Here is a 26883-nt window from a genome sequence, read left to right as displayed (position 1 = left end):
GACCACGCAATGACTCCTAAGACAAGCATATTAATAGAGGTTATGTATGTTTTCTCTGAATTGCTTATTAGAGAAATCAGTTATATAATTTCTTTTGTGTTGGCTCTCATCAAATAATAAATTTTCGAAGTATGACATGTGACAGATTTTTCCTTCTTTCAGTCCCAGTGTACCTGAAATGGATTTGCTGCTTTCCTAAGTCATTTTTTTAGCATGAGGGAGCTCCTTTCCAGAAAGAGGAAAACATGGAGAGTTATTTCTGTCTAATATTTTCCCAATGCTTTAATTTATTTTCAAAGTGCCATAAGCTTTGAAGTTCATTTAATGACAGGTTGTTTTTTTATTCTTTCTATACTAGAGTTGTTGTTTTCACAGAACTGAGCAAGGTGGAAGTTGTCCTGGTATTTTAAAAATAAAGAAAATAATTTGTGTTCTAAACAGAAAGAATTAGTAAGACCGTGTATGAATTTATATTGGTTAATTAATATGACATACAAAAGTGGTGAAACTAACACATCTTTATGTTAAAAGAAAGACAAAATGCATTTCTGTTTGTTAATCCCTTTTTAAGAAGAAAGGCTGAAATTAACTTGAAGCTGAAATTTCAGATTCATGTGATTCCTGAAATTTGAATCTTAAGACAAGCTTCACGTTCCCCTGAATATATCAAATATGATAATACCTATGCAGCCCAGTCTGTTGAAATCAGGGTATAAGCTGTTCTCTCACTCCAAAATCATAGAATCATAGGATCATGCATCTATTTGCTGTTTTACATTCTTCCTGTTATTTGGATAACACTGACAGGGACTACTATTTGCAGCTTTGTAAGGAATAGTATTTTTTCCTTCCATGATGGCAGCAAATAGAATTTGAAGTTGGACTGCTGGTATTTCACAATCAAACTTCTCTACTCTAGTGGGTGAAAATAAGCTTACCAGAAGACATGGAAAAATAGAATACAGAAAGAGCAGGTACATGAGGTTGTACAATATTCTTTCCCTTCTCTGCCCTCCCCTTGTCTCTGGTACCGTTTATCCAATTTCGTAATTTTTCTTGGAGATAGCAGTAGCGGTACTAGTCTGCATAACAATTTATAACTTGTTTGTAGTCCTTCCTGCCTACTTTCCAGACCTTGACTGATGGATGACTGAAATGTTTGCCTTGGTTTACATTGAATTCTTGGGGCATTACACCAGTATTTTGAACCTCTCTACATGTCCAGATTAGTTTTTTCATTTGAGAGCATGTTTATTGTAGGTTTGGAATATTGCTTCCGGGAATCCGAAAGAGTATTACTGAGAAAATTAAAATTAATTTAGAGGTCAATCCAAGTATGATTACTGGATCCTGTAAAACAGAAGTACATTTCTGGTAAAACTTCAGTTGATTTATGGGATATATCTAATTGATTATCTTTCAGCCAGTGAACATTTCCATTTTATTGGTGGCATTACAATGTAGTATAACTACATTGTAAATTACAAGTGTAGTTTATGCACAGTTGTTCATCTAAAATTATGTAGGAACTTTGCCTAAGCTAGAAATACTACCAGATGACCTATTTTCCAAGGATTTTCTTCTTTGTTTATCTGACTTTCGGACTGATTTATACTGGTTTTTTACCTATGAAAACATGCAGGTCTTGAAGATAGCATGAAAATACTGACGCTCCTCCATCCTGTCACAGGCAAATGTATTACTGCTCAGAACAGCATGCACTTGTAGCTACATCTGGTATTTGGCATAAACTTCACAAGAACTCAACTATCAGAATACCGCACAACAATAGTTGCCGATTTGTATTGTTTTCTGCCGTTTTTCTTAGATCTCCTTTAAAAGTTTGATGCACTCTCTATTGTTTCAGAGCTCAGTAAAGTTACTGCAACAGGAAAGGGTTAACTCCTGATCTGGTTGCCATTGCAAGATTTGGAAGCGCCTTGACCACTAAAACTGTTTCAGAATTTTTGGGCTGCTTTGATGGTCACAGAGAACAATATTTTGCTTCATGCTCTGCTATTCTTCAGCTTTTATGTATTAGATCCAAAATGGATCTAACCTGCTATGGGCTTTTGTCTTTTTTTTTTTAGTAAGTAAATATTTTAGTAAATTAGATTTTTAGCCAATTAGGTCACATATTGCATCAGATCTGTACTTTTAGTTGTTGTATTATCAGGGGAGGCGGTGTTGCTGTTAATGAAAAAGCAGAAATTCTGTAAATGCTTTCTGAGTTTAATAATAATCTGAAAGTAATTTCACTTGGTCTTTTGGCACTCGAGTTGCTTTGGAACCCAGCCAGTATTTGAGAGCTTCAATGACTGCAAGCAATTCACTGCTGCAGGCCACTTTTAGGGTGGGTGGGTGGCTCATCTTTTTGTGCATTTTCAAGGGATATACCACGTCACAAACATTTTCCTTCAGAATCAAAAAAACTAGAAACATGAACAGCAACTTTTTAACATTGATTAAAGTTCATGGGCATGGGCAGAGCAAAATAAGGTTTTCTCTGCTAGATTGGAACCACTACCAAAACACTCTGAGGGCATTCTGTCTTTCTGCAGATGTATTTCACATTAAAGATGACATTTCATCAGTAATTACCCTGCTCTGTTTGCCCACTGCTTGTGTTGTCCCGAAGCTAATTTGGCACTAGTAGCTCTCCATCTTGAATGCTATTTGGAAGTACATATTGGATCAGGGCATGGTGAGTTTAAGCCAATAACTAAATTATGTATGCAATGGTAAATAGTTTGTGATAACGAAAACACGTTTGTTTGTTGTAGATTGTATTGGTCTTCCACTGAAACACAAAAGCTCTTGTAACAGGAACACTGATCCTATTGGTACACGATTATTTTGTGTTTCAATTAAAAACGATTTCTGATGATGATAAGAATAATTTTTTATACATTTTTTTTAGTTGAACAGCTTGCTTGATATACTCCTTTATTCATTTCCATTCAGATCTTTCTAGGAAATTTATACAAAGACCTATTAATGCTAGCATCTTTAGGAATGAAATTATTATTATATTTACCCAGTTCTTTCAGGAATCTGTGCCAAGGGGAGAGAGTAACCTTTTGAACTTCCCTAAAAGAGGGAGTAACCTTTTGAATTTCATCTACCCTCTCCTGGTTAGCCACTTGGCTGCTCACAGCCAAGTGAATATTCATTCACAGAAAATGAATAAGCTCTGGTTGTGAATAATGTCTGTGTTGCATTTAGAACAGTCATATCATTTTTTTCCAGTTCTGGAATTGCAAATATAGCTTCAGTTGAGATATCTGTACTATGCTTCTATTTTTGGCGTGGCTACATAGAACTTGACCAGCTCAGGAGCATGTATATAATATGGACATACCTAGAAAAAAACCCCAAACAAACACAAAACAGAGCTGCTTCTCTTATTGTCTTTGTAATTATCTGCAAAAGAATGTTTTGTATTTGTTTTTTAGGTATATCTCTACTGATTATGCTCTACATTAAATTATTTTACAAAACATACTGGAAATTGTAACCAACAAAGCTATTCATTAAAGACGATGCAGAGCTGCTTTTGCATTGATGAAATGTTGAAGGTCATCTCTTATAGCTAACGTGCATTTGGGTGTAGGTTCTAATTCATAAAACACACTATGGTGTGAGACAGCTAAAGTTTCTTTATGTATTATATGCAGATGTGCCCAGGCAAGAAGATAAAAAGTTGATCCATCAAACAGTATCGGCTATTACTTTATTTTGAAGCAAAAATTCAGGTCCATGCAGGTTGTCCTTGTCAGGAAAAGGATGAAATCACATGTCTTAAGGGCAACCGCCCCATTTATTGACAAAGAATGAAAAAAAAAGAAAACAAAAATCCAAACCAAACCCAGAAAACAAAACCACAACTGTTTCCTTACAAGAAGGTTGGTGTGTTTGTTTTTGGTATTTTTGTTTTGTTTTGTTTTGGTTTGTTTGTTTGTTTGTTTGTTGTTTTTGTGGTTTTGGTTTTTGGGGGGGTTAAAGAACTCCAGTCAACACCTAAACTGAAAAAATTCATTTCTTATGATAATCCTATGAGATCACAGTTTTACAGGATCATTGTTTGGTGGGAAAGCCCTTTCAATGGTTGTTGCCCTTCCGTACAATTCCCTCTCAGGTTCTCTTTTTGAAGCCGTACTGTGGACGTACAAAGATGCAGGTGGGAATGACCAGCCGGGGGCAGCAGAAACAAAGCAGGAATGGTTTTAGCATGGATTTACAGCCGGAATGCTTTTATAGCTGCATTTTGATGTTCCATTTCCTTCATATTTCTAGAGTCTTGTTCTTCTTTTTCTACCTCTCTCTCGCTGAAGCAATAGCTAGAAAAACCTCTCTTATTCTAATGAGATTTAACATAACCTACCTCTACTCTTCTATACAAGACCTGCTCCTGTTAACGTTAGAATTTGCATTGCCTTTCACAGAAGTGCCCTATTTCCCAGTAGAGACTACAGTCTTCCAGTAGCTACTGTTCAAACTCTTTGATCTAACAGAACAGAGCATCTCCCATTTCCACCCATACCTGCAAAATCAAACTCATTCATATTAGAGAAGGATGATGCAGGTTTTGAATAGATAACATGATGACAGATGCATAAAGGTGGATACCTCTGGAAGCACCCCCACATCCTCCAAGCCGAAACCAGTGAAGTATGTTGTTAACAGTGGTTTGCATTAGACAGGACTGTCTACATCCACGTAGAAGGATATTCACCCTGGATCCCATTGGCTACATTGGGTGTCCCTCTGGGGATGTAAATTTTTAGCTTGTGCTTTTTCTGCTGAAAATGCCTGCAGTTTTGTAAGGGTTGTGGCAGGGCCACCAGAGTGACGTTTTTGTGGGATGTTACCAGGGTTATGTACTGCATACATGGAGCGTGATACGCCAGGGTGGTAGAGACATGTTTGAGAGCACTGTCTGCTGAGGAGGAGTCTACTGAAATAGCGTTGGGGGACTGTGTAAGGAGGAAAGAGCCAGCCCTGCTGTGGTCTTGTCTGTGCTACGCTTAGGTTAAAATCCTTGGAAAAGTTATCTCTAGACTGCACCCAAGGTTTGTCTTAGAGGAACTAATTGGTTTGCTCCACATGAGAGCCTAAGCAGAACTCAGATGCGTGCAGTATGAGTAAGCAAGGGACCAAGACCTGGGGAAGAGCTGAGAGTTTGTATCATTTGATGATATAGATGAACATATGCACATATTTCAGCTGCAAGAAATATCTCTAATATTTTCTTTGTCTGTGAGTGCGAGGACTGATTAATAAAGAACATCTGACGTGCTAACAGATAATTTCATGAAGACGAGGATATTCAAAGAAAAATGTGTCTAGGGAATATTCAAAGAGATCGAAAGCTTGTTTTCTTCATAATGCTGTTAGGCACTGAAACTAAACCAATGAATTTTGCATCAAAGTATCACCCTGTCTCATTGCAGCATGGAAACCAATCTGATTTACAGCAAGGTTCCTGAACTGCTGGCCTGTGAACTGTCTGGCCTGAAGGATGAATGTGTCTCAGGCCTGTATGATTTTGATACGGTTGTGCTGGGCATCTAGTTCTGCAAACTACTGCTTATCCTATCCATCTCCAGGAAATGATAAACTTGATTTTTAGGAGTCCTAAAACTCGTATCAGGCCACAGTTCTCAAAATGTTAGGCAGTCCTGATTTAGAAAATAAACAATGTAGAAACAGCTTTTTCTTTTAGATGAAAATAATATAAAAACAGAATAATGGTCTATTTGGCACTTCATTCTGTAATACGAGAACTTGACATAATATAAATCATATTATACATTGACAACATCCAATAACGTATATTGTATGTACCTGTAAGAGAATAAAATAAAAATAAAAAGTATAAACATTTAAAAAAATCAATTTTAACACAACATTTTCATTGTATTTAATAGGAAATATTGAGACTACTCAGATTCGTTCTGAACTAGAATGAGGTCAGATTTTGAAATGCCTTTGTTTCCCTTGAAGTGGAAATTCAAAGTGCCGATCAGCTCTATTTTCAGAGAACTTTGTAACTGATTAGATCTCGGGCTAATTAGATTTTTTTTTCAAAAATCCAGAAAAGGAACCTGTCATTTTGAGTCCCTGAAATTAGTTGCTGTGTGTGTGATGCAGTTTGTACATCTTTGTAGTCAATCTACTCTTAAGTCAATCATCTGTATGCATATGTGAATCTGTCTTTGTTGATTATTCTTTTTTACCCAATCATAAATAATAAATATAGAAAGCATTGCTTTCTTTATTACTTTTCCACCTACCATAATCTGTAGAGGAGAAATCATGCTAAAACTGAAGTTCTTAGAAAAGTCAGAATTCTGAACTATTAGGCTGTCACTACTTTGGATGTCCGTGTAATGTACAAGAGTACGCATGATTAAGTGAAGATGACTGGGCTAAAACCTTCTGTTCTGACTGATTTACCTGATTAAACTGCACACGATTTTCAAGGTTTGACCTTTCAGCCTGAGCTTAGATAATCACATTGACAAGATTGTTAAAGGTGCTACTGTGCGGTTTCCTTAATATAGCCAATGTCAGAATGAGTTAGGAGATTTGTGTTTACATGCTTTCAAATTCTGATTGAATGAAATGTAAATCTCAAAACTTCCAACTAATGTTTCAAGTTGTAATTTATCTTTGTCTATAGCATAAGAAGAAAACTGCACCTCAGTTTAGTAAAGCACAGGCACATCCTGTGGGCATTTTTGCATTAGTGCATCAGCACACCTCTGTGGATCTTGTTATTGCTCTTATACTGAAAGAGTAACCACAGCCCCCAAAGAGTCTCTGAGTGAAATTTAGCCAATGGAAATGGAACTTGGAAATACTTGCACAGTATTTTATAAAAAATGCCAGTGTGCTGAGGATTCATCGACTGTGTTGCTAAAAGAGGAATTGCACTTCTCTCCTCCAAGCCACAAAGGCCAGCCCTATGTCTTCATCTGACAAACCAGTTGTGTTCAGGCTCTGAAATAACCTGTGGTGATGTGTTTTACTCAACAAAGACAGCCTAGTGAAAAGTTCTGATAGCTTTTCGATCTCAGGATCCACACTATATCCTTGCCCTTTGAAATCTTTGAGAGAAACATAAAGAATGTGTCAGTTAACAATTTGGAAGTGCATAAAGTACATCCGTTTTTCAGACAGAGTAAACTCTTGCCAGGAAAATTTAATAAAGTAATTTGCTGAAGCAGAAGAATGTTGATAATGTTGGATGCATTCAGCATACCTAACCAGCACACAATACTGGCAGCTAGTTCTTTTTCTAGATAAACAGGGGATCTTAGACCTAAATGTTTGAGTGATTCACGTGTGTCTACATTAAAAAATCACACATATAGGATATCATCACTTGGGAATTAAAAAGAAAATGATTCCCATGGTATCTTACAAGGCATCTTAGAAGATTTTCTTTTGTGTTCCCATCATTCCAGGTTTTCATCTGCAATGGCAAAACTGTGTTATAGAAAATTCCTGTCAAATAGAATTCTGTGGCAAATGTTTTTTCATCAGGTAATATTAATTCATAAGAAGCAAAGGCTTTTTGTGAAAGAGGATGGTTCTGCTGAGCTATTTTCTAGACTTGTTTGATCTTCAGTTTCTCTACAATATTACTGTTTTGAAAAGTGGGTTTGTCTTAATTATAACGAAAAATGGTCAAGACTTGGAAGAGCTGATGAAATTCTCAGTTTTGACTGAACTAATCCAATTACCTATTTTGGATACTTGGAAAAAGAGGAAAGAGGGAGAGATTTTTAAATTTTTTTTTTTCTTTACATTTGAGTTTTTCATCCTGTTGTAGTTTGAAGGCTCATCTTGGCATCAAAAATACTTCCAGGACTGTCCTGAGGTTTCCAAATGATGTGACAGATCTAGCTATGTAGCTTGCAGGCCACTGAAACTGTCAATGAAACTTTTGCCATTTTCCTGTTGTGGCCATCATTCTTGCATCTCTGCAGTGGTGATGTGATTGAGGAATGGCATATGTGAATATTTTGTGTAAAACCTTGTTGTGTTGGTCCAGTAGAATCATTGCAGCTGGGATATGCGAGGCCATGATGAATGAAGAGGCCTAAGTTTAGAACTACTGAATTTTCACAACTGGTGTATGGGCCAGATCTTCAGCTGATATTAATGAGCAACTATAGTGACTTACTTAGAACTGTATTGGCACTATATGAAGATCTCAGAGGATAATGGCATTTAAAAATTCCAATAATCAGCTTTTTCTGATCTAAAATTAGTTCAGTAAGGAAGCTGCATCAAAACTGAGATCAGGATTTCAAATAATATTGGAATATGTCAGTATACTTATGTGTGTAGAATTGGAAATAAGGATTAAAAATTAGATAACTATACATACATTGTGATTACAAAGTAGGAATGTGCAAATGTATAATATGAGAGTTTTCAAATATTTGTTTTTCTACTGTATGTCTATGGCAGAAACTTATGCCAGAAAAAGAAAAAAATATTTTTTTATGTTCCATCTTGTGCAAGAATGCATAAAGCCCAGACTAGAAGTCAATTGTAAATTAGATCTAGCTGATATAATAAGTGGCAAATGAACGTGCTATGTCTAGAATTTAGTAACATGTAATAATCTGTATATTCATAATGAGTATTTTCATATAGCTGTTTGTTTTATAAAGTTCTGGCAATCAAACTCTTTTCTTACCAACTTAACCCATGGCCTTTCAGGTAATTCGATGTGTTTTTAAAGTCCCTCTTTTTTTTCTCTATTGAGAAAAACTCTATTGAAAGAGTTTTGATATTATTACTGGAAATTCCAATCCATTCAAGTACATTTAATTTTTATTGTGTAATTTATCCACATAATCACTGTATGATTTAGATTTTAATGCTTTACGTGCTCAGACAGCTGGCCGACAAACATAAATCTTTTATAATGCAGGAAGATGGAAAAGATACCAAATCAAGCAAAACAAATAGAAACAGCCATAGAGAAAACTCCCTGAGAGTAGCTGCTAAGCCTCTGCTTTGTTAGACTTTGTTCTCTTCTGTTTTGTTGGACTGTACCTACTGTGGACTTATATGTATATACGTAATTAAATTGTGTCAAATTAATTATAATAAAAGCCTTATCTTAGCATTTTACAACTGTAATCTTCACCTATTTTAGGTTGGATGATAACTCCATGAAATGCCTAGTAATTTGGGAGATAAGCAATTTAAGTGCTAACTTTGTAATATCCAGACTATTAAAATATTTTCAATGATCAAATAACCTTGATAGATTTAAGTAACCTTTAAATAGTCTGTCAAGCTGGCAACTTTAATTGCTTAGCGAGTAGCTGGATTGAAATGGAAGCACACTGTGCAAGTTTCCAGAAAAGGCTGATTTCATTGACATAATTTCTCACTCCTTCAATTGCTGGGATATGGTGAGCACAGTGAGCTGAGTATTTGTTTGAGCAGCTGCTGCCAATAATGTGCTTGTCTGAACGCTGTGCTAGCTGCTGGAAGTTCTGTAATCACATTACCACAGTATGTGCTTTTCTTTGGAGGCGAGAAACCTGTAAAGCCCTAAACCTTGGATTGACTAGTATTCTATTTGCTGCTGCGAATAGATTTTGGCCGTATTAAATTTGTTGTAGGAGTTGTTTTGAAAGCAAAATGTGGTGTGATATTTTTACCACATCCTTTTACCACATTCTGAAATTGGTTCAGAAATGGGTCTCAGTTGTGTAGGCATTGTCTATACAAGAGAAATTCAGAGTTCCTTGTTCGTGTCACTCAAGTTGTGAGTGACTCCAATCCACTACAAGGTGTTTAAATCTGGCTGTTGCCTGCTTCGCTGTTCTGGAACTATCCTGGAACTATCCCTATGTTCTGACTTGGATCTTTTGCCCAACTTACTTCTTTGGGAGACAAACTAGAACCAACTCCATGTTCAAAGTCCACTGGAGAAGGGTTTGAATCCTTTCCAGCCTCGGGAGCCGCACTATCATTCATGCTCTTTCAGAGTTCTTGTTCAATTCTTGGTAAAACAGTATAGTAGTAAATAAAATAACTTCTCAGCTACATCTGCTCTCCTCTCTAAGGACTGGAAAATCTGAAAAGAAAAAGAATTTCCAGTCTGTTAATTGTCCTTCTGGATCCGTCTGCAGATTTTTTCATAGGCAAGATTGTTTCTTAATGGCAATTACATAAAGCTTAATTGGCTTGTTCAGTGGAAAAAAACACACTGTAGATATTCTCCCTTTTCTTAGAGAAGTAGTGATAGTTTATGTGACAGCAAACAGTCCAGCACAATGTTATGCTCAAGTCTCTTACGCTGCATCGAAGCCAGTGGGGTGTCCCTGCTCCAACCTGCTGTGCACACGTATCCTGGAATGAACATCGGAAAGTAAAGGCCTGTGAGGCTGATTGCAAACTGTGGTACATTTAGCGTAAGAAAAAAAATTGCTGTTTCAGCTTTCTTACTTGCATGGTCCTGTTGTTTCATAGGCTTGAAAGAGGAGAGGAAATGGCTGAACTGGTTCCATTTGGTAAAAAATATTTTGTAGTTGTGCCAGTAGACTCCAACTGAAACAAGAGCTATACTGTTACAGGTGCTATAATAACTCACCTCTACCTCCAAGTGGTCTTAACATCCACATGAGAAAATCTAACAGGGTTAGAAAGAAGCAGATTTAGAGAGATGAAATTACTTTCCCTAATTTGTAGATCCAGATTCTACCACTGAATTAAACTCTTTGTTCAAGAAAGTAGCTGTAACTGTTCTCTTTATTTTTTCCAGCCATGTGTTCCTTGGGTAATTAAGACTAGGTGAAGTTAAGGGATGAAGTTTTTAGGTATCTTCGGGAAAGACGTTGTTATAGAGACCTGATTATGCAAAACAGGAAAGAAGATTTTCCCCTTTGCAAATGCCAGTTAGCTTTTTCAGTGGTTCAGTGTAGGAGTTCAGCATGGTTTCTATATTTTGAAAATAAGAATTGCTGAGAGATTAGAACTAACATAGATTACAAAAACCTGTTGTTGTGTTCTAGAAATTATTGCCTTCCCTTCACAGTTTTGAGTTAAGAGAGCATGTCAGAAATGGTGTTATACAAATATTTCATTAAAGAAAATAGAATTGCAAATACAATCTTATTTTTTCTTGCTTGGAAAACTTGCTCATTTTTTCAGTTTTGTTTTGATTTAAATATTTTTCTTCAGAAGCATGTCAGATGGAATTAAACTAGTCACTCGTGCTATACATTTCACTTAATTTCGTATCTACTATTTCTCAAGTTAAACCCACCTGGCATTTTTTATCATTCAGTCACAAAACCTGCTACATTCATAATTTATGTTTCCCAAAGTGCAGCCGGTGAAAGGAAGTTTTACAGTGTGAAACACTTCTGTGCTGATGTGAAAACATGAAATGAACTCGGAATTTATGGCATAGACTGAGTTTAAGTGTAATTCAGCATGATGGAAAATCTACTTTGTGTCCTAGATTTGCACTTTAGGTTTCAATTTATACTAGGCGTAAGTGTTGTTAGCTGCATGAATAATACATAATTTTCTTCAGCTCAGCTCATTCCCTTTACATGTTTATTAATTTATGCTGTTTAAATGAACAAAAATGCTCATATCAGTATTCACTGGTGTTCTGACAAGCTGCAGGATGGATCAATTTCCTCAGGTTTAAAAAAAGCAGAGAACTACTCACCCAGAGACCATCTTTTCAAATGATCATTTGGATTTAGTTGTCATCTGCATTCAATGGCAGAAGCTCCCTTTCATGTTTTCGTATCACTATCCTGAATAAAACTCTTGTAAATGTATATATATATTTTGTAATATATTTCTGGTATCAGGAATGATAATTGAAGAAAAGAGAAGTAGCTTTACAACAGAATCCAAATACACCCAGCGTTTGAGGCCTGAGGGTGTGTTTTTCCCTTAAACATGTAATACCACAATCAATCCACACCTTTTCAGAGCTCAGGGAGTCCGTAAACAAGGAATTGGATCAAGAGAAGGAGGAAATAGGGCTGAATTTGTCCTGTGTAATTGTTAGGTGAGCTGTACAGGTCTGTTCACGTTAGTTCACAAAAATGAATTTGGGCAGAAAACTCTATAAGTAAGCAGGAAGATACTTGATTGGCGATTTACGTTTTTTCATTCTGTAGTTTAAATATCACAAACTTAGATTTTATATAATGTTAGTAATTCAAACTTGTATAGGTTACAGAGTTTATTACTGCCTGTATGAAAAGAGTTAGTATTTTTTTGTATTATAAGATTTAGTAGCATTTGTCAAGGTAGCACATTTTTATTGTGCTCAAAGCATAAATTTCATCTGCAAAAGAAGCTTTTAAAAGATATTAGTGATAAGTATATGCCACACAGCCATCAACTTCTGTATGGCTTTTGCCTCAATTTCTTACAGTCACAAAATATATTTTCCTCATCCCAGTGCTTGTGCTGTTTGTTATATGTTAGGTACTGAGAAATGCAAATAACTTGCACACAGTCACATAAGAAAATCTGTGATAGAAAGAGAACTTAATTTGTACAACTTTAATCCACGTTATTGCCTGGATACTACAGTATCACCCATCATTTTTACGCCATACTTGAGTCTTTCAAAATAATCTCTAAATTAAGACTTACTAGCTATTGCAGTTATTCAAATGAAAAAGATGAAAAGAATCTGCTTCTTATTTAATCTCAGCCTCAATTCACAGAATCACAGGATCACAGAATGGTTGGGGTTGGAAGGGACCTCTGGAGATCATCTAGTCCAACCCACCTGCTACAGCAGGTTCGCCCAGAGCAGATCACACAGGAAGGTGTCCAGGTGGGTTTTGAATGTCTCCAGAGAAGGAGACTCCACAACCTCTCTGGGCAGCCTGTTCCAGTGCTCTGTCACCTTCAAAGTAAAGAAGTTTCTCCTCATATTCCGATGGAACCTCCTGTGCTTCAGTCTGTGCCCATTGCCCCTCATCCTATCATTGGGCACCACTGAAAAGAGTAATTCCCTCTTTCTGTAACTTATATCCCACAAAGAATGCTGTTTGTTTAAAGAAAAAAAAAAAAAAGAGAACAAGATTTCAGTGAAGTTGTTTTTATGTTTATTTATGGTGCTTGGTAGAATTTAGATTTTCTGTATTAGAGCAAATGTGGCAACTTTGCACACTTTTGCCATGGTGAAGTGAGACAGACATAGGAAGTTTTAAAATTTAACTGAGAATGAAAATGTGAATAATTATTTTAGTTTCTGAAGCAGAATTTCTTTGAAATTACACAATTAACTTTTGGTATTATGGGATGATTTTTCCAAAGAAAAATCCCTGATTAGCTTTATATATTATCATTCCATCTTCCTGAGACCCATGTAACATTCTTTAATCAGTTATAGAAACAAGTAGTTATTCCATATTTATGAAACAGTAAGGCTACATGAAATTGTAAGGCAATGAGAGCCTTGAGCTTTGAGTTATTTGGAACTGTTCCTGCCTGTCAGTTTAATAAGACTTTCTCAGAAATGAACACATTTTCTACCAGGGCAGAATATAGATTTCCCATCAGCCCAGTACAAATAGAAGTACCGGGAATTTTCAGAGAAAAATGTATTTAACGTCCAAAATGAAATAAAACAATGGTCATTAAGGCTCATGTACAATTCAGTGAAATGACCTTAAAGAATGACAGATCCAGGAGCTAGAATCCCCCAAAGTTTTCCCCTGTTTGTAATGTCATAGCTCTCTTGTGTCAGTTAGCTTAGACTTTAGAACACATTTCTGTTGCTTTTCTAGTTCTTCTCTGGGATGATAACAAAGGGCCTAGTTAGACTAGTGTGGCAGCATTCTGCATGAGTTGGATCCCATTTTGGAAATAACTCATCTGGACTCAATGCCTTGCCCTGCCTGGATGACAGAAGAGCCTTTCGGTGGCATTAGGTTCTAGTTGCTCCTAGCCAGAGTTGGATCCAAACCAAATGCTTTTAGAAAAGTGTGGTTCACTAAGCTGCTGACATAAACTGCGCTATTTGTTAGTCTCATTAGCAACATTCCATCGCTCCTTCTTCCACATATGTGCTGCCTTTCTATCATGCACTGCACAGAGTGTGGGGAGAGCAGTTGTCTGAGATAACTTGCGGTATAATAAATGGGAATTAGCTGACACTGAAATAGGAATGCTGGACAAGCAAATCCATGAAAATAAAGGGAGACTGGCCTTCATGAAATAGTAACAATATGAGAATAGAACTTCTTTTTAGCAAAACGGTTTCCATGACTGTCTGTCCTGATAGAAAGCAAAGCAGTGGATGTGGTCTATCTTGATTTCAGTAAAGCATTTGACACAGTCTCCCACAGCATCCTCGCTGCTAAATTGAGGAAATGTGGACTGGACAATCAGGTAGTGAGGTGAACTGTGAACTGGCTGAAGGAAAAGCCAGAGAGTCGTGGTCAATGGGGCAGAGTCCAGTTGGAGGCCTGTATCTAGTGGAGTGCCTCAAGGGTCAGTACTGGGACCAGTATTATTCAATATATTCATCAATGACTTGGATGAGGGAATAGAGTGCACTGTCAGCAAGTTTGCTGATGACACCAAGCTGGGAGGAGTGGCTGACACGCCAGAAGGCTGTGCTACCATCCAGTGAGACCTGGACAGGCTGGAGAGTTGGGCAGGGAGAAATTTAATGAAATATAACAAGGGCAAGTCTTGCATCTGGGCAGGAACAACCCCAGGTTCCAGTATAGGTTGGGGAACAACCTGTTAGAGAGCAGTGTAGGGGAAAGGGACCTGGGGATCCTGGTGGACAGCAGGATGACCATGAGCCAGCACTGTGCCCTTGTGGCCAGGAAGGCCAATGGCATCCTGGGGTGTATTAGAAGGAGGGTGGTTAGTAGGTCGAGAGAGGTTCTCCTTCCCCTCTACTCTGCCCTGGTGAGACCTCATCTGGAATATTGTGTCCAGTTCTGGGCCCCTCAGTTCAAGAAGGACAGGGAACTGCTGGAGAGAGTCCAGCGCAGGGCCACAAAGATGATGAAGGGAGTGGAGCATCTCCCTTATGAGGAAAGGCTGAGGGAGCTGGGTCTCTTTATCTTGGAGAAGAGGAGACTGAGGGCCGACCTCATTAATGTTTATAAATATGTAAAAGGCGAGTGTCACCAGGATGGAGCCAGGCTCTTCTCGGTGACAACCAATGATAGGACAAGGGGAAATGGGTACAAACTGAAACACAGGAGGTTCCACTTAAATTTGAGAAGAAACTTCTTGACAGTGAGGGTGACGGAACACTGGAACAGGCTTCCTGGGAGAGTTGTGGAGTCTCCTTCTCTGCAGACATTCAAAACCCGCCTGGACGCCTTCCTGTGTAACCTCACCTAGGTGTTCCTGCTGTGGCGGGGGGATTGGACTAGATGATCTTTCGAGGTCCGTTTCAATCTCCAACATTCTGTGATTCTGTGAATGGAGTTTATTTCTGTTCTGTAGGGATATAACCTTGTTAGTGCTTTTAAGACCAAGTTCCTCAGCTTTCCAAATGTATTAGTCACATGAAGATCTTCAGTTTTTCCATGAGAGCACCTACCTGGTATTCCTTCAAGTGTATCTAGTCCTTGCTGTGCCTTTACGTCAGGTAACAGTCAAGGATACTTTTTATTTATTGGTATCCCCCAGTTCTGAGGTGAGGGACAAGCAGATCTCAACAGCGGTCAGGGCTGCAGGGCTGGAGTGTTACGTGTGCTCTGGAAACCCGCAGGCCTGTGATGCTGGACGTCGCCTTCCATCCTCAGAGCTGCGACTGCTGAGGCTGCACTGCCATGCGGGGTGCTGGGCTGCGGGAAGCCCACCACCATCCTGGGGAGGTGGCTTTGGAGGCACTTATCATAGAATCATAGAACGTCCTGAGTTGGAAGGTACCCACAAGGATAACTGAGTCCAACTCCTGTCCCTGCACCGGACAACCCCACAGTTCACACCATGTGTCTGCGGGCATCGTCCAGTGTCTTCTTGAATACTGACAGGCTTGGGGCTGTGACTGCCTCCCAACGGTACCCATTGTATGCTCTGAAAAAAGCATGTGGACAAAGAGCCCTGTACTCTACGTGTAGTGGGTAGTGAGGCTGTGGAAAATAACAGGAGTGCTGAACATGAGCCAGCAGTGTGCCCAGGTGGCCAAAAAGGCCAACAGCATCCTGGCTTGTATCAGGAGTAGTGTGGCCAGCAGGACTAGAGAAGTGATTGTGCCCCTGTACTCGTCACTGGTGAGGCCCCACCTTGAATACTGTGTTCAGTTTTGGGACCCTCATCCTAAGAAGGACATTGAAATACTAGAGAGAGTGCAGAGGAGGGTGATGAGGCTGGTGAGGGGTCTGGAGCACAAGTCTGATGAGGAGCGGCTGAGGGAACTGGGGCTGTTTAGCCTGGAGAGAAGGAGGCTGAGGGGAGACCTTATTGCTGTCTACAGCTACCTGAAAGGAGGTTGTAGCATGGAGGGTGTTGGTCTCTTCTCACAAGTAACAAGTGACAGAACAAGAGGAAATGACCTCAAGTTGTGCCAGGGTAGGTTTAGATGGATATTAGGAAAAAATTCTTCATGGAAAGGGTTGTCAGGCATTGGAACAGGCTGCCCAGGGAAGTGGTGGAGTCGCCATCCCTGGAGATGTTTAACAGGCATTTAGACGAGGTTCTAAGGGACATGGTTTAGAGCTAGAGTTAGGTTATGGTTGGACTTGATGATCCTGAGGGTCCCTTCAAACTGAAATGATTCTATGATTCTCTATGGTAAATGATAACTGAAGCCCCTTTCCAGGGAGCACTGGATTGGAAATGTGTGTTCTCGATGATCTTGATACATTCAGGCATACGGTTTGGCCTGAAGGCTTTGATGTTTGAGACCCCAGACAGGCTGTACCCAGGTGGTGTAATACTTCACACAGCTCCGCTGTGATGATCCTGGCAGTGGATTTACCAACACAAAGCTGTTTGTGCCATGGATTCAAATGAGTGGTGTAGTAAGATTTCCCGACATCAAACTGACCCACTTCCGGGATAGGATGAAGATGTAAAATTGAGTGTCCTGCAGCACAAGAACTGCTGCCACCCTGTCACTCAGGACCATGTGGTGGCCCTGTGCATTCAGATATTAATAGCTCAATAGTGGTTATTCCCCAGTTGGTGGATGACAATGCCCCCCCGCACCAGTGAGTGCTGGTGATTTGGCATCTGTACCACTGTACCATGGTTTTGGAAGTGGGTGGCCTGCACAAGGCTGGAGCTAGAACCAGCCATAGCAGGCATGACAGTCCAGCCACCAGAGCATCTTCCAGAGCCCTGCAGGGGCGGCTGCTCGATGCCACCAGTCAGACCACCACAATCCCCTGTCAAGGACCCTCATTTTTTCACATAGAGAAAATTAATATTGTGGTAAGATCACCACATATTACTATTTTATTAATTAATATGAAACTAGTAATTACAAAATATTAATGTTGTGTGGATTATTGCATCATTGCAGCCCACGTACATAAATACACAGCAGGTTAATTATATTAAGATTATTAAATCTTATTATTTTAAAATTAAATAATTGCAGGCTTGCTAAGCAAGGAAAAATGAACATTTCTGGCTTTCTCCAGTGTGAGCTATCCTAAAAAGTAGTTTAGAAATGACACTACCCTTCTTAGAAAACTTGTTTATTCCTCAACCATTATTGAGAGCCACATTTCATCTTTAGAGTGCCTAAAAACTTAAAAGTGATGTTTAAATAATACAGAAACTGGAAACATATTGTGGAAGTAAATTCTTAATCTTGCAGCCACACAAAGTGGTTACTGAGGAAGTATTTATGCACTGTAATTGGTGTATTGTATATAATATGGGTTCATAGATCTGCTGAGGAACGTAATTCACCACAACACCTGTTTTATGTGAAACAAGTGAGCTGACCAAAGTGAAAAATAATCCTACAAATAATAATCTCCCCCCGCTTCAAACCTGGATTAGTGATCTGATTTATCACCTCAGCCCACAAACAATTGTTCTGGCATAGTGATTTGGGCAGTGTGGGGCCCCCTTAAGTTTGCACTGATGGAAAGAAAAGGGACTAGCAGGCATTTGTGGATTAATTTGTTAATTTATCAGTATAGCACGATTAAGGTCCCAATTCAGCAAAACACTTAAAACACGTTTTACTTTTCACCAGTGTTACAAAGTAATCACTTTGGTTTCATTATACTTTTATCTATATAAATATCTTTACAGTGTCCTCTTTATGTTTTGATGAAAATGTCTTAAACTCATTTTTCTGCTGTCATGCTTTAGACAGAATAGCATTGTGCCAAAGCAAAAATGACATTAAATTGTTTATCTTTTTTTGATCAAATTGAAGAAAAACCAAGGAACCAATATACAGAGGACAAACCCCAAATTCGGTTTTCAAGTGTTTCTGTTTTAATTAATGATGGCAGCTAGATGTAATTTTGCAATCTTTTAATGTACCAGTAATAACTTGTAAACATTGGGTTATACCTTTCTTTTGTCAACACTCATCAAGCTTCTCTCATTTTTTTTTAGCTTATAGATTCTTCAGAACAGGATATATTTGCTCTGTGCCAAGCACAAAAGGGCTCTTGATCTTAACTGGGACATTTGGCTTCTATACTAATCTAATCTACTAGGGAACAATTGCCTACCAGACTGTAAGGAGTATCAGCAAGGACATTTAAAAATGTCACTGATGGCAGTTATTACTGTGAAGTTAAAAACAGCAGTAGGAACATGATATTAAGCTTATAAAATGTACTTTGCTTTTGTGGGCTATGATTTTAATAATAAACTTGCTAGTTTACAGTCTGGATTCTTCTGATAATATATTTGATAGTAACTCAGTGTAAGCATGTGGATGTCTAATGTCACTCCTGTTTATCCTTTCCATCACCAGTGACCTGCAAACTCCAAATGTACAATCCTTTAGGGGATTCACATTTCAGAATGAAATAATTCTTGATATATGGAATCACAATGATCCTTTCTTAGGCATTTCAGCATTCTTTTGCTGTCATAGTGGTAAAATTTCTGATGGGGTTGAGAATGTAATGGTCTGCCTGGTTGTTATTATAAAGAACAGAAAATCAGCAATCTTGGTTTCCTTAGTAATAACCAAATAATTTTTTTTTTCTTACTACCTTCTCTTCCAATTTAGAGATTTAGTGTGGCTTTATATAAAAATCAATATCAATATAAACAAAAAGTACCTAGTCGCAGTTTTTTCTAGGAAGAATTTTAAGCTCAGAACAGCCTGGGTGATACGTGTATCAGGAAACTGAACAAATAAATTGCTTGTGTGTTTTTAGCATCTTTTGCATCACATACTTGCATATTTTATGTCCGGGGTACAGTGAAAGGAGATATTATATTTGTGCAATTGTCAGATTGCTTGCTAAAATGGTCCTACATAGACTCTGCAGGGTTAGCAGGAGGTCAGTGCTTGTGCACTGTAGCCGTTGTGCAGCATTCAGCTTGCAGCTAAAGATGGAGTCAACCAACCCAGGGAGGCTTGAGAGCAGGTTGAGTCAGAGTTGTCATCCACCCTCTGCTCTTTAAGGCTGTGTCCAATGTTTTAGGAACTGTCGTTCAGACAAAGGCAAAATGTTGCCCTTCTGTTGAAATGAGCAGCCAAATGTGGTGCTGTTAGGATCTCATCCTGTGTGCTCTGTTTCTTGTTCTTTAGTTACAGGAAATCTCCAAGATCGTAGGCACTGTGATGGAAAATTCAATTTGAGATGGGCAGCACAGCATTCATAAAGATCAGAAAAAGGAAGCAAATGTACATTAATTCAAAGCTAATGATAATAAACAAGCAATAATGGTAAAAGGATTGTCTATAAATAACAGTTATTCAAATATTGTTGTATATGCATCTGTCATTCTGTGTCCTTACTGTCACAAGCTGTTGATTCTGTGACTGTGTCCCTGTTTTAAGGTCTTGTCTACATTAAAATACTCTCAGTATTATTTAAAAGGCTCCAGCTGGACTATACAAAGCAGTTTGTTAACTCAGGATAAACCACGCTCACCTTGCCTAAAAATCTGCAAATCCTCCAACAAACTTCTCATCGTTTTTTCAGATGGGTAAATAAGTTCTCATATTGCTGACTTAACTTAGCAGATAAGACGCTTGAGTGCTGCAGTGCAAAAGATCTTGAGATGCCGCCAATACCCAGAAACAGTGAGGTTACAATTATTTGTGCAGAGCCTTAGAATGAGGAATCTGTTACCAGGTTGGGCAGATCCTGAGACCCAGTTGAAAGCATGCTCTATGGTGTGGACACAATCCCTGCTCTAATCAGGGTTTTCACAGAAGACTGAATTTCCTCATATTTGGTGGGTTTACTTTATCTGCTTTTTTAGTGATCTTGGTGTGCTAGCTTTAATTCTTAGAAGACTTTTCCTCCAACTTCCTTTCCGAGTTTTACTCTGGTCTCTTTGCTGTCAAATCTCCCTTGAAGCACAATTGTCCCAGGATTATGTCTTCTCACTTTGAGCTCTCTTTTTTGGTAGCTAATAACCTGTTTCCTTTTTAAAGCATTTATCTTTTTTTTTTTTTTTCCTGACCTTTGACTGTTCTCTTTTGTAAGAAGAAAATGTAATTAGTTGGAGCATACAATGCTCCAACGAGGAGGAAATGGCCTCAAGTTGAGCCAAGTAAGGTTCAGATTGGAAATTAGGAAAAATGTCTTCACTGAAAGAGTTGTCAGCCATTGGAACAGGCTGCCCAGGGAAGTGGTTGAGTCACAATCCCTGGACGTGTTTAAAAGACATACAGATGAGGGTCTTAGGGTCATGGTTTAGTGCCTGGTTTAGGTTATGGTTGGACTCGATGATCTTAAGGGTGTCTTCGAATCAAAATGATCCTATGATTCTATGTAAATATGTGGTACTATAGACAGGCATGGATTTGCGAGCAAGATCAGCTAGTTGTCTGCACTTCTAGGTGATGTGACACCACACGATTGTGGAACCCTCATTTCCTCCCCTCTTCTCCCTATTTTACTTTAAATAATGTGGGACTGTGCCCAGTATCAGCACAACCGCCTTTCTGTGATAGTTGTAGCTTGTGAAGTTATTGTACCTATTCAATAGGAAGGAATGTTCAGACTTAGACCTGTTCAGTGACAATGAGCTAATAAAATGAAGACCAAATTTATGGCTGGACACCTGTTGTCCAGCTTTAAAGATGCACTGCCTTGTGCAATGTAGCTCATCTCAGTACTTGATTTATTTGAACTCGCTAATGAGGAATGTCCTGTGACGAATAATACCCTACTTCTTGTCTTTGTTTTGTTAAATGTGTCACCCAGAGGCATATTCAGAAGTCATGTAAATTTGATGATAAGGAATTGGCTTCTTTTTTCTCCTCAGTGCTCCAGATAAAACAGCTATGAGCGCAGGGATGTTATTTCTAATGCAGGATATGAAGAAGTAGTTCGTCTTGATGAAAAGCTAGCATAAAAGGAATGAAATAGTACTTTACTAGAGCTTTGGGCAGAGCTCATAACTGCAGTATCTGAATACCTGTTTAACAATGAAGCCTGTCTTGAAAACAGAAGATCCTCTTATAGTGATTTACAAGGTAGTAAATTAGTTTCTTGCTAAAATCAGGGCCCACCATTATAAACCTGCACACACCTTGGCACAGGAAGCTAGCTTGGATGTTGCAGTGCTCTTATATTCACAGGTTATGTTCCTCTTGGAACAATATTAACTCTGAGAGAAAATAAAGTGTTAACTCTGAGAATAAAGTCCTAAAAATGCCATTGCCTGAGGTAGTTTACTCTGTTTCCTGTACTCCAAAGTAATCTACATGGAAGAGTTAAAAGAGAATGGTGAACTAGGCTATGAAGGTTAACTTCCCAAGCAGACTGACATTTAGGACACCTAAGATGTTCTCTGGCCTTTCTACTGCAGTCTGAAATTAATGCAGTGACTTTTCTGATCTAATCAGCTTCCTCAAGATTTGGTCTTTAATGTCAGATTTAAAGAGATGCTAGAGAGGGTGTCATTAATTACCTTACTTCTAGAAGCAACTCTAACCATTAGAAATATTGATGTCATATCCTCAGATTTAATTCACAAGAATCTGGCATGATTTTCAGAAAGTTGTTAGTCTGTCACTAAGATTTACTCAACATCATTTACAAACAAGGGGCTTATATCCTGAGAGATAAGCCTCATCCTTTCAAGTTGATGTTTTACACGTCACATTAATATGATTAAAGATAAAAGAGATTAATTAATTTTATGCATATTAGGGACATTGTAGTTGTTGCTTTCTTTTACAGAAATTAATGTCAACATGATGGTTTTGCAGCCTGAGTAGGAAGAAAGAGAAATGAGCTCTGTCCAATCTATTAAAAGATTAAAAAAAAAAAATAGTAGTATACTTGCAGGTTCAGCTTTTGTTTTCATTCATAAAGAGAAAGAACACAGAAGAAGATTTCAGAGCACTGTTGCGTATTTTAAGAATAGGAGCGACAGCCCACCGTTTGCTATGGTTATTTAGGGAGATTACATGAGAGATCTCCAAGCATTCAGCAGAAGGTTTTACACTAGGGACCTGACAGTAATCATAGAATTTTTTGGCTCTGTAACAGAAACTCAGTAACTGCCAGGCAAATGCAATATTTCAGCTTCCACAGGATGGTCCAAGTGTGGAATGATAACAAGACTAAATGCCAGAATCTCCTGAGCACATACTTTTCTCAGCTGTATGTTGAAAGGAACAATTACTGCATGAGACTTGCCTAGAAGAGGAAAAAATGCCATATGTGCCAAGTTTGATGTTTCCCACGATTGGAATTTTCTTGTCAAAAATATTCCTTTAGCAACTTTTGTTTTGGCTTACAGAAGTTAATGTATTTCTTCTGACTGTGTCCTTAGAAAAAATGATGGTGTTCCTTTACTTTGGGACTGATGTTGGATGATAGCGAATATAGATCAAGTCTAGTGAGTCCTTTTGATGCGATGTAACAACAAGCAAGGTTACAGGGATGCTGGATTGCATCATTGATTAGCACTGACAATTTTTAAGGCACAAAATGACAGTGCTCTTCAAGACTAATAGATGATTCTTACAGGAGAGAAATAAAATAAAGAGAATAAAAATAGTATTTTTTCAGATACCTATAATAAATGCACTGAAGTCCCTAGAGACTGCATTTTTTTTCTGTCAGCAGAGTTCACGCCAACTGCCAATATGTCTGATGAATGATTTTCTATTATGCACACTAAAGGCTGTGAACCAGAGGTGTCCTTTTAATATTTATACAGAAATGAGTTCATTGTTTCCAAGGCAATTTCCTCTAAATCTCTGTTCAGCCTTCAGGGCTATGCCCTGTAGGATGCTTGGAAAATCCAAAGAGCAAGTCTAATTTCTTAGTGCCAGAAATTCTCTATTGGGGAAAATCTATCCTGCTTTAAGAAAAGATCTAATGCCCTCTTTTAAGGGTATGCAATGAAAAAAGCCACCACAACCACCACCACCACAAAAACCCAGATGTTTTGGGAATACAGAAGCAGTTCATTGAAATTTTTCAAGATAGAGAAGCAATGTATTTTCACAGAATTAAATTAGAGAGGTAATATATTTCTCTTGGAAGAGAAACGAACCATTCTGGATAAGGAAATTGAGAGGCAAATTTGCAATAGTTAATATGCCTGCTGAAGGAGAAATAAATAATGTATAAGCATGCAATTAAAAAAATCCCTCCTGATTTCGGGCTAGTACTATATTGCTCTTGAAAAGCTAATAGAAAAACTATCCTGAGAAGAGCATCAAGAAAGAAAGGACTGGTGAGTAGCCAGCTAGCTAACACATGTCGTGTTTGCAGTGTTTGTGATCAAAGTATCTTTTGGGTATTAATCCTAAAGCAGCTGTTACCTTGACAACTGCAGGTAGTGAATGGATGGTTGTAGTGTTCATCTCTCCAGATTCACTTTTAACTACTAAGAAAAAATTAAAACAGCTTGTCTTTTAGATGGCTTCATGTGGCTTTCCAAAGATTTGGTGCTCAAGTGATTAGTCTGTTTCTGTGAGTGGCAATTTTGCAAATAGAAGTGAATTTGGGGAACCTGACACATAGCAAAGAGAAACAGTTATACATGAGGTCATCTAACTTGGTGGCTGCCTTACTGGGAAAACCTTCATATTAGGGAAATAAAGCACATTCTGTTTCTATACTGTATTTTAAAGTCAGATCCTCAGCCTGTGTCCAAGCCCCAACTCACCTTATGTTGTATTGTCTGAACACAGGCAGACTGCTGGTGAGCTCAGCGACTGGATGGGCTCACATGTTTCTCTGTGTGGTGTGGAGGCTTCTGGCCGTGCCTGCCTGCTCAGGTATGTCACTGCATCCCTGGAGGTGACGTTACACAGCACGCTGGCTGCGGTCCCTGGTGGAAGAAGGCAATCTCGGGTGGCAATGCATCACGAGATACATCATGCAGCAGTCATGTAAAAAAATGCACCATCACATTGTGGATTGTACTCAGCAGCGGCTCTGTCAATAACCTTGTTTTACTGGCTGTTTGAGCTCAGCATGGTCTGGCAGGTGAACTGCAGATAGGGAATGGCCATTTTGGCATTTCATGCTACTCTAACAACTGACTGCTTCCTCCTGTTCTTGCTCATAGCCCAGCAGTTAAAACACAAGCCTGGGCATGTTTTTTACCCTGCTTATGTGGATGTGCAGCCTCACCCAGACCTGGATAACACCTTTGTGCACTGTGATGGGAATCTCTAAACAGGAATTTGGGTGATCCACATATGATGTACTAATCAAGTTACAACGACTGTACCTTATACATGATCTTCTTTGTGCTTAATGACTACACTGTTGAAGTAAACATAATATTAAGGCTTCACATTTTCTATGTGCAAACTGGTCCTTGAAGCTGACCTTAGTGTTCCAAATTGGATTGCTAGGGAATTCATCCAGGTTAGTGTGACTGCAATTTCCTGCTCACATTGCAAATTAACATTTTCAGATATGCTGAAGTCAGTACATAGGCCCCTAAAAAGGGTTCGGCTTTCAAAGATACTCAGGATTTGCATGTGTTTTGTCAGTTCATTTTTTTACTGCAAAAGCAAAGGAAGCCCAGTGATGCAGATTGGGTTTTGATAATGAACTCATGACAGCAAGTTGTACAAATATCCTTCTGGGCCTTTTAGTAGGTTTTCCTTTATGGAAAATATTTGTTAAATCATATACTTAGTTCTATCATGCTCCAATATGTATTTTGATGTTTATCTTCTCTAGCACAGAGGCGTTATGCTTTCAGCTGATGTACATCCAGTTACTTAGCAATAGAACTTAATGTCTCCTGTATTAATAGCATTGTTGGAAAGTGCGAACAGTCCTTTGACAGAGCTATTAAGTCAGCCCTGGGAGATTCTGCTGTTTTTATACATGAGAGATAAACAGAGAAAAGTTTAATATTGATACTGAGAATTTTATTCTGATCTGTAGCACCTAATCTCTGGCTGCTGTGATATATGGCATAGCCTCAGGGTATGAGCTCTGCAGAGCTCTTCTCAGAAAATTGTGTAACTACTTGCTCCATTCTGGTAATTCTGGCTTTTGTCCAGGGTATATTAACTTCTTAGGTTTTTGAGCATTTTATGCATGTGGGTATGTCTGTGCATGTTTTAAATTTTTGTTGTAGAAAAACTTTTGCTATTCCCCTGTTTTTACCAACAGAAGAAAAATATTCAAAGCACAGGCCTGTGAGATTATTAAAAAGCCACGTCTTATTCTTGACAATGAAACGAAATTATGCAACTAAATACTACTGACATATTCATCAGTTTAATTTGTTCTCTAAGGCTTTGTACAGCATCACAAAGGCTTCAATATCCTTTCTGTACTTCATACTACAGCTATTACTGGTTAGGAGAACACAATATAGAGGGTTATCCAAAATGACCAACCTAAAATCCAGCAATGTTTAAAAAGCATCCTCAAGAGAATCAGCAGGGAAGCTGTTTCTCTTTTTCTGCCGTCCTCCTTCTCTCCTGAGGTCATGTGCCTGCCATCATCATCAACTTTATCTGGCCTTCCAGGTCTCCTAGAGATCTGATGTGCTTTCTTACAAATAGATTGGAGATTCTGATCAGTTCAGTGATATTAGCATCTATGGGTACCAAATAAAGAAAACCTATATTGAATGCCAGTTTGAAGGCAAGTGTGGATAAAAAACATCAAGGCTTATCCTGTGTTGTAGCAGGTGTTGATAAGCTTAAGACAGTTAGGAATATATACAATTAGAGATATTACATCACATCATTTGATACAGAGCCAGAGGAGGAAGAGATCTTCCTCTGTGTTACAATACACTAGAAACGTGTGACACTTTAAGTAATTTCTTTTGCAAGAAAAGAAGTTGGGGAAGTAGTTACAGTATTTCCACTGTCCGTATTTCAAGATGGAAGTAAAGAGGATTAGCATCACCTACTCTGTCAGGTCCGTGCAGAAGGCTCTTTGGCACTCTAGCAAGAGCAGTTTGGTTGCCAGGAGACGATAAGTTAATTTTGGAAGGTAATGCCCTGTGAGCAAGTAATGCCATCATTCTAGATCAGAGTAAAATCTAATGCTCTATAGCCACAAGCTTTCCTTTTAAAAGGATTTACCTCTCTACCTTACTGAGGATAAACAAAGTGTGCTGCTGCATTTTCTATTGCTGCAGAATAAAATCCTGAACAGTAAAATCTTAGGATGCTGTTAAATACTCAACATAAAAATAACGCTTCAGCAGGCTCATCTAGGTTAGGCCATCTGCTAACTGTTCCGGTACATATGTCAAACGACAGATTGCCTAAAC

This window comes from Caloenas nicobarica, chromosome 4, assembly GCF_036013445.1.
Source record: "Caloenas nicobarica isolate bCalNic1 chromosome 4, bCalNic1.hap1, whole genome shotgun sequence".
NCBI classification, from domain to species: Eukaryota; Metazoa; Chordata; class Aves; order Columbiformes; family Columbidae; genus Caloenas; species Caloenas nicobarica.
Note: the sequence above shows the minus strand (reverse complement) of the source record.